The sequence below is a fragment of the Anguilla anguilla genome, chromosome 1 (assembly GCF_013347855.1).
Source record: "Anguilla anguilla isolate fAngAng1 chromosome 1, fAngAng1.pri, whole genome shotgun sequence".
Classification (NCBI taxonomy): domain Eukaryota; kingdom Metazoa; phylum Chordata; class Actinopteri; order Anguilliformes; family Anguillidae; genus Anguilla; species Anguilla anguilla.
Window position 1 is genome coordinate 75511633 of NC_049201.1, and position 9581 is coordinate 75521213.

Genomic DNA, 9581 nt, shown 5'->3' on the forward strand with positions numbered 1-9581 from the left:
ATTCTGTTCTGAATATTGTTGGAAATACACGTTATTTTTTAAATTGTCAGTAATCTGTGGGAAATTGACTGGTGTCTAATGGGTGTCTAAAGTATTGCAGGTAAAGTCCGTAACCCGGAAGTGAGAAGCTAAATGAACAGACACGCAGAGCTTTTTTTGTAATCATGCTTTATTGAGAGACAGTAGAATAGTTTCCGGAAGGAGCGCCTTTTATCTTTAGCAAGTGATGCCAGGGTCTGCTTCAGTCTATGATAACGAGAGGAACTGAATGAGAAAATGCTCTGTGTGGGAGAGAGAGAGAGAGAGAGAGAGAGAGCTCTGCACTGTCGGGGAGCTTGGGACATTTCTTCTTCCTGCCTGCTCACACTCGCCCTTGCAGTGGGCTCCACCTAGGAAGAGGGAATAAAAAGATCTTGATTCCAGGTACCGTATATCCTGTGAATATTCCTAGGCCCTGAAGCCAGAATTTTATTTGCCTGAACAATACCCTATGGGACCCCTTTACAGAGCTCTTGAGGGGTTCTTTAGTTTGGGGACTTCTTACCCCTAATATACATCAGGCACTTCCCTACACTTCAACTTATCCTCTTCAGAACCTGTGTACATGGCATGGGTGTGACAGACAGGTGTGCCTCACACAGCCAAAACGCTTCCAAACAGGATTGAATGAAAAAAGAAAAGAAAGGGGTGTAAAGTCAGTTCTCACCAGCAGAGATGAATTTTTTTACAGGCTTGACTGGGCGTATCGCGAGTCATGAGCTCGTCCACTAGTGGCATGAAGTATTTGCTGACCACTCCCCTGCAGATGCCTCTTACAAGGAAATTAATCGTGTTGCACACAGCGTGAAGCGCTCTCTCAATCACTGCCTGAAAAAAAAAAAAACCCACAAAACATTCACAGTTCAACTTAGCTCTTAACCACTGGAGACAGCTATCCATGGTGTAAAGCCTCCAAGCCTGTGTAAACACGTTAAAAGCTGTATGGAATTTTGTTTGCACACAAATATTAGCCAGCCTGCTAACTGGTTACAGCAGGAATAGCTGCAAAAATAGCTTCTCGCTAACTGATTGGTAACAAACAAGGATCAGCATATCTAATATAGCTAGCTAGAAGAGCTAACATTGATTCTGACTAAATATAAGATTTTGCTATGTCATTTGTTGTGTCTACATCTGTAGCGAATCCATTTTTCACAATTGTACTGAACCATGCCAGGCTAGAGTTCCTGCTTGAATCCCTGTATTCTGTCATTAAATAACTCCCAGACATGAAAAAACTCATATTTTGTATGGTAAAACCATAGCCTTTGGGCTGATGGGTATTTGGGCTCAAAATAAGCTCCTTTACCACACAATTGTAAATTTGGCTGCTTTGAATAAAATTCCCAAGAATCTTTAGGAGTGAGTAATTTCATATTTCACCAGCATCTAAAGTGTTAAAGTATTTACACTCCTTATGAGGCCCTGGTGAGAGCTGAAACACTGACTGCAAACTCACACTGAAATGAGGTCTGATTCAGAGACTCGGATTTGGCCCTGATTCTGGCTCTGTGACTCTGAATTGGCCCTGATTCTGGCTGTGTAACTCTGAATTGGCCCTGATTCTGGCTGTGTGACTCTGAATTGGCCCTGATTCTGGCTGTGTGACTCTGAATTGGTCCTGATTCTGACTGATCTCTGAAGCTTTCTGCAGGTATGGTAGACCTGGTCGGATGCTAATGCCGTTACCTTGGATGCGTTGACTTTCCTCATGATAAGCTTGCAGAGGTAACAGACGCCAGGGATTTTCTGCCCATTCTAAACAGAAGAAGAAGGAGTAGGAGGGATTTAACTTTCATAACGATCATGACATTTTTGCCACTCACAGTAAATGATGAGCTAATTGGTTCAAAACTGAACCCTGATCCTGCCAGTGCAGAATGTATCCATGACTCCCGTGGAGGCCTGAGACATGATTGGTCAGAGCATTGGCCAGAGAAAAAGGGTTTCAATTCCTGGGTAGCGTTGAGCTAGGTACTTAACCTGCATTGCTTCAGTACACATCCAGCTGTATAAATGGATACAATGTAAAAATGTAAAAAAAAAAAAAGTTGTGTAAGTCGCTCTGGACAATAGCGTCTGCAAAATGCCTGTAATAATGTAAACTGCATTATGTTTCTCTGGGTAAATTACTATCTCAGCAAAACATGCAAAAATGTCAAAATTAGGCCAAGTTACAACAAACAATATTGGCTAATTTAGCTCACAGAAATGAAACAAGCTGTATTCTAAAGAAATGTTATCCAGTGTTTTCTAAATTATTTAAAAAGAAAATGGGGCAGAAAATGGGAAACAATGATATATGGGAAAGAGTCATGTAAAATGATATAAGCATGTGGGAAAGGCCAAGCTAAAGCTCCACAACAGGAGGAGCTAATAAGATAGGATAAAAGGGAGTGTTCGACCCCAGAGGAGTTCAGTGTGTCTTGTCTGTGTTTTGTGTGTGTTTTGTTTGTCTTTGTGAGTGTCTTGTGGAATGCTTGTTTGTATTTGATATGCGCAGATCAGCCCGGGTTCTTGCATGTAATCTTTGAATCACCTGCAATAAGTCCAGTTACATCAGACTCTGTGAAGTGTATATTTTGAAGAAGCATTCAACCGTGTGAGGAGAACCCCCAGCGCTTCTGGCCCAGGCTGGGCCCTGTTTTCCCACAAACGGCATTGGAAATTGATCATCACTAATTCTACCCCGGGTCTGCTACAGCATTTTAACACGGCTCGGCAGTGTAAAGACGGCTTTCGTGGCACAAAACAGCACCACTGCTTAGTAGCCTTGTTAGCTTTGAAGGTAGCTAACAAAGCACTGTAGCTAGCTAGGTAGCTGCTAACTTGTGATACGGTGAAGCCACGTTACATTTGGTTCAATTCGGAAATTCAAATTCATCTTTGCACTAGGCCTACCATGCAGGCCTTTTTTACAGATCACTTGCTTTAGCTAACTACTTAGCTTGCAGTGCTTTAGTCAGCAGGCTGTCTAATACAGATCCTACATGAATAAGCGCATAGTTACTCATGCTTAGCATTGTATCTAATATATAAATATTTCCCTTGTTGTCATTTGTTATTATCATAAATAATTGTCATAATTCAGTGTAAATATGATGTGTTGCAATTCTGTTCTCAATATTGTTGAAAATACATGTTACTTTTTAAATTGTCAGTAATCTTGGGAAATTGACTGGTGTCTAATGGGCTTAAGTATTGCAGGTAAAGTCCGTAACCCGGGCGTGAGAAGCTAAATGAACAGACACGCAGAGCTTTTTTTGTAATCATGCTTTATTGAGCGACAGTAGAATAGTTTCTGGAAGTAGCGCCTTTTATCTTTAGCAAGTGATGCCAGGGTCTGCTTAAGCTTTTAATTATGAGAAGAACCGAATGAGAAAATGCTCTGTGTGGGAGACAGAGAGAGAGAGAGAGAGCTCTGCACTGTCCGGGAACTTGGGACATGTCCTCTTCCTGCCTGCTCACACTCGTCCTTGCAATGGGCTCCACCTATGAAGAGGGAATAAAAAGATCTTGATTCCAGGTACCGTATATCCTGTGAATATTCCTAGGCCCTGAAGCCAGAATTTTATTTGCCTGAACAATACCCTATGGGACCCCTTTACAGAGCTCTTGAGGGGTTCTTTAGTCTGGGGACTTCTTACCCCTAATATACATCAGGCAGTTTCACTTCCCTACACTTCCACTTTCCCGCTTCAGAACCTGTGTACATGGTGTGGGTGTGACAGAAAGGTGTGCCTCACACAGCCGAACGCTTCCAAACAGGATTGAATGAAAAAAGAAAAGAAAGGGGTGTAAAGTCAGTCCTCACCAGCAGAGATGAATTTTTTTACAGGCTTTACGGGGCCCATCGGGAGTCATGAGCTCGTCCACTAGTGGCATGAAGTGTTTGCTGACCACTACCTTGCAGATGCTTCTTATAAAGAAATTCATCGTGTCGCACACTTTGTGAAGCGCTTTCTCAATCACTGGCTGAAAAAAAAAAAAACCCACAAAACATTCACAGTTCAGCTTAGCTCTTAACCACTGGAGACAGCTATCCATGGTGTAAAGCCTCCAAGCCTGTGTAAACACGTTAAAAGCTGTATGGAATTTTGTTTGCACACAAATATTAGCCAGCCTGCTAACTGGTTACAGCAGGAATAGCTGCAAAAATAGCTACTCGCTAACTGATTGGTAACAAACAAGGATCAGCATATCTAATATAGCTAGCTAGAAGAGCTAACATTGATTCTGACTAAAATAAGATTTTGCTATGTCATTTGTTGTGTCTACATCTGTAGCTAATCCATTTTTCACAATTGTACTGAACCATGCCAGGCTAGAGTTCCTGCTTGAATCCCTGTATTCTGTCATTAAATGCCATATAACTCCCAGACATGAAAAAACTCATATTTTGTATAGGGAAACCATAGCCTTTGGGCTGATGGGTATTTGGGCTCAAAATAAGCTCCTTTACCACACAATTGTACATTTGGCTGCTTTGAATAAAATTCCCAAGAATCTTAAGGAGTGAGTAATTTCATATTTCACCAGCATCTAAAGTGTTAAAGTATTTACACTCCATATGAGGCCCTGGTGAGAGCTGAAACACTGACTGCAAACTCACACTGAAATGAGGTCTGATTCAGAGACTCGGATTTGGCCCTGATTCTGGCTCTGTGACTCTGAATTGGCCCTGATTCTGGCTCTGTGACTCTGAATTGGCCCTGATTCTGACTGATCTCTGAAGCTTTCTGCAGGTAGGGTAGACCTGGTCAGATGCTAATGCCGTTACCTGGGTTCCGTTGGGGATAGAGGCCTTGACATTCGTCATGATAAGCTTGCAGATATAACAGACGCCAGGGATTTTCTGCCCATTCTAAACAGAAAAAGAAGGAGTAGGAGGGACTTAGCTCTTTCATAACGATCATGACATTTTTGCTATTCACAGTAAATGATGAGCTAATTGGTTCAAAACTGAACCCCGATCCTGCCAGTGCAGAACGTATCCATGACTCCCGTGGAGGCCTGAGACATGATTGGTCGGAGCATTGGCCAGAGAGAAAGGGTTTCAATTCCTGGGTAGCGTTGAGCTAGGTACTTAACCTGCATTGCTTCAGTACACATCCAGCTGTATAAATGGATACAATGTAAAAATGTAAAAAAAAAAAAAGTTGTGTAAGTCGCTCTGGATAATAGCGTCTGCTAAATGCCTGTAATAATGTAAACTGCATTATGTATCTCTGGGCAAATTACTATCTCAGCAAAACATGCAAAAATGTCAAAATTAGGCCAAGTTACAACAAACAATATTGGCTAATTTAGCTCACACAAATGAAACAAGCTGTATGTTATCCAGTGTTTTCTAAATTATTTCAAGCATATTTCTGCAATAAAGCTCATACACTGCGATTATTATTTTAAAATTGTGCAGCAAAGTATATCCAACCAATGGCAGCCTCAGCTGGACCCAGAGGAACTACAGGAGCCTGAGCCGAGTCAAAACTACACCCCTGAAGAGCATCACAACCCCAGAGGGAAGAGCATCTATAACTACAGCAAATTCCTTTCCATCCCATTCTGGGCAGCAGTGCATTATAATGCGTAAGGAGCTGGGCTTGTAACCTACATGTAAAGGTCACAGGTTCGATTCCCCGGTAGGACACTGCCATCGTACCCTTGAGCAAGGTACTTACCCTGCAACTTTGCTTCAGTATATATCCAGCCGTCTAAATGGATGCAGCGTAAATGCTATGTAAAAAGGTGTGTAAGTTGCTAGGGATAAGAGCGTCTGCTAAAATCCTGTAATGTAATGTAATGGATTAACAGGGATATTTAAATAAAAATTCAGAATAAGTCAGCAAGCAACCCTGGGCATTAAGAAGCTGGCACACTGAGATGACTTTGGAAAGTCATTTCCCATAAAACAATCATTTGTTTTTGCATAAAATGTCCATATTATTCTATATATAATACTTGTGGGGGGGGTTTATAGATTAAAGATTAAACATTTGTTTGGTAAAAGAAATGGTAGAATGAGGTATACAATTCCAAATAGAGGCTGTGTTTTTTAAGGATTGTTTAATCGAGTCTGATTTAAAAGTATCATTGAGAGTAGTAAAATCAGTGGAAAACACCTTTTTCATACATGTTCACAATCTACAATGCTCATATGAATTTTCGCTGGAAATATAGCCCTGTGTGTGCGTTGGGTTGCTAACCACTTAGTTGTTAGCAATTTGCATTTTAAAATTACGGATATTTTTTTTAGATCATAAAAAATGGGCAAAAATAATTATTAACAAACTACCAAAATATTCTGAAGGCCATTCAATTCTCCCACCGGCAGTCTATTTTTTATTTTTATTTTTTGATCTGCAAGTCCCAAAAATGGTGAGAAATTTACCATCATCCAAATGCCCAAAAATAAATAAATAAACGCAAAATAACCCAAGTTTGGGGCTTTATTGTGTGGACATGTGAAATTCTGTCTGTTTACTTGCGGTAAGACACAGAAGTTAATGTTCTTAAGGGGCTGAGAGTCTGTGGTCATTGCAGTTACTTCTGTGGGAAACCCTGAAAAGCGCCAAGCTCTCGGTGCTGTATAAGTATGGACCATGCTCCGCCAAGGCGTAAGTTGACGGATGGCACACCTGCCATCCCGATTCACAGATCCAAATGCTCACCTTCACCTCAGTTTGGAGAGCCAGACCATCCTCCGTCTCTGAGAATCCCTCATCGTGGAAATGGCCGGATGGTATGCAAGCTGTCAATGAGCAGAACGAAGAGTGTTTACTGAAGAGTGAGCTCTTTCACAGTTTCAGTGTAAATGGGAAGGATGGCTTCCCTACGTGGTCCCTCTGCATTAATATCAAAACTGAGATATGTTTACTCTTGCCCTGCACTTAGGGGTAAATGCAGATATTTTTGCCCTGCAGGGGCTAAATTAACCTCATCCAATGTCAGGTTTTTTGCTAATCTATGATGACGTCTCTTGGGGTTTCACCAAACAAGAGGACCAGTGTGGAATCAATGCACTATCGCTGCAGTCCCCACAAACAATGGAAAACTTCATGGGTGCAGGGGGGCTATATAGACAGAAATGTACTATACATGACAATCTAATGTCAGTGTTCCATGTTTATTCTCATTATGATTGGTGGAGCTCACGGTCAGAGTTCTGACCTGTTAGCATTCAGTGTGAAACCCTGTTTAGCATGTAACCATGTTACAGAAGAGGAGGACGGCTCACCTGCGTGGACCAGCAGAAAGCAGAGGATGATGGGAGACTTCATCTTCATGCCGTTCTTACAGGTGATCTCGACAATGATGCTGTTATGAGATACTGTCGCTCTGGATAAGAGCGTCTGCCAAATGCCTGTAATGATACTGCCACTGGTGCTGATTTTTATAGTTTCTCAATGCTCTGACATCACTCAGTCAGATGTGTCCAATTTACCAGACACATCTGCTCCCCGCAATGGATTACCATTTTAGGTGATAGATCACACTCACAGTCGATAGACCACACAAAAAATGGTCAGTGCAAAACATTTCACACGGATAGAATACCCTTCATCCAAAGATTACAAGAAGTAATTTTTTTTGTAAGAAATATGATTGACTATTGATGCATGCATAAATTTATATTGTGAGCTCCATTATATTTGGGACACAGACATATTTTTCTTTATTTGGCTCTGTACTTCACAGTTTTTGTAACAAAACTATTCACTTGTGCTAAAAGTGCCCATTCTAAGCTTTTATTTAAGCGTATTTTATACATTTTAGTTTCCCCATGTAAAAATGACAGCACTTTTTACAAATAGTCCCCATCATAATGTTTGGGACAAATGGACGCGCATGTCTCTGTATGAATATGACTCCTCTACTCCTGCTCGGTGTGCATTGTTTTCTGTTTGCCTATGTACAAGTTACTGGTACGTTAGTTAACTTAAGCCGTCTTTACACAGAGCATTAACCCCAGGGGATAGGTGGAGCACAGCCGGGTCTGATTTCTGTGATTCTCTGATTTCTTGAATCTTTTACCGCTACTGTGAACACTGGAGCCCCCCAGGGCTGTGTGCTGAGCCCACTGTTGTACACACTGTTAACCCACCACTGTGTCACTATACACCAGAGCAATCACATCATCAAGTATGCTGATGACACCACAGTCGTGGGGCTCATCACCAACAACGACGAATCCGCCTACAGGGACGAGGTGAGACAGTTTGAGATCTGGTGCAGAGACAACAACCTCTCTCTGAATGTCGACAAGACAAAGGAGATGATTGTCAATTTCAGGAGGGCTGGAGCGACTCACTCCCCCCTACAGGTCGATGGTACAATTGGAGACAGTACACAGTTTTAAGTTCTTGGGGGTGCACATCACAGACAATCTCTCTTGGAGCCAGCACACCTCCTCCTTAGTGAAGAAGGCACAACAACACCTGTACTTCCTAAGAAGGCTAAAGAGAGCTGGGCTGTGCACATCTATTCTCTCCAGGTTTTACCGGTGTACCATAGAGTCCATAATGACTTGCTGCATTACTGTTTGGCATGGGAACTGTTCAGCTGCAGACAGGAAGGCCCTGCAGCGGTTTGTGAAATCGGCCCAGTACATCACCGGAACCAGTTTCCTCGCCATCAAGGACATTTACACAGAAAGGTGTAAAAGAAAAGCCCGCAGCATCATGAAGGACTCCTCGCACCCCTTTCAAGGACTGTTTGACCCGCTGCTTTCTGGAAGAAGGCTAAGGTGTATCAAGACCAGAACTACCAGGTTCAAAAACAGCTTTTTTCCACAGGCTGTTGGTCTCCTGAACTGTCCTACCTGAAGGTTTTTTTTAGACTTACATAAGCACTTCAGCACTTTAACAGTCAGACACTCTGCTGTTTTATTTACACTCCATCTTAAGTGAAGTTTTTAAGTTTGCTGATATTGTTGTTGTACATTCTGTTTTTATTGCTTGTTTAATTTTTTGTTTTTAGGTATTGCACTATGGCCCCGGGGGCACTTATATTTCATTCTGCTTTTTGCATAACCTGTAAGGAGAAGGAATGACAATAAACTAAACTTAACTTAATACCTGTCTTATGTAAGAAAGGGGAAATGAACACTTTTTTATATAAGAAAGGAAGAGGGCTTGGAAACAATGGTGTAAAATCTGGGCAGAAAATGGGAAACAATGGTATATGGGAATGAGTCAAGTAAAATGATATAAGCATGTGGGAAAGGCCAAGCTTAAGCTCCACAACAGGAGGAGCTTATAAGATAGGATAAAAGGGAGTGTTCGACCCCAAGGGAGTTCAGTGTGTCTTGTCTGTGTTTTGTGTGTGTTTTGTTTGTCTTTGTGATTGTCTTGTGGAGTGCTTGTTTGTATTTGATATGCGCAGATCAGCCCGGGTTCTTGCATGTAATCTTTGAATCACCTGCAATAAATCCAGTTACATCAGACTCTGTGAAGTGTATATTTTGAAGAAGCATTCAACCGTGTGAGGAGAACCCCCAGCGCTTCTGGCCCAGGCTGGGCCCTGTTTTTCCCACAAACGGC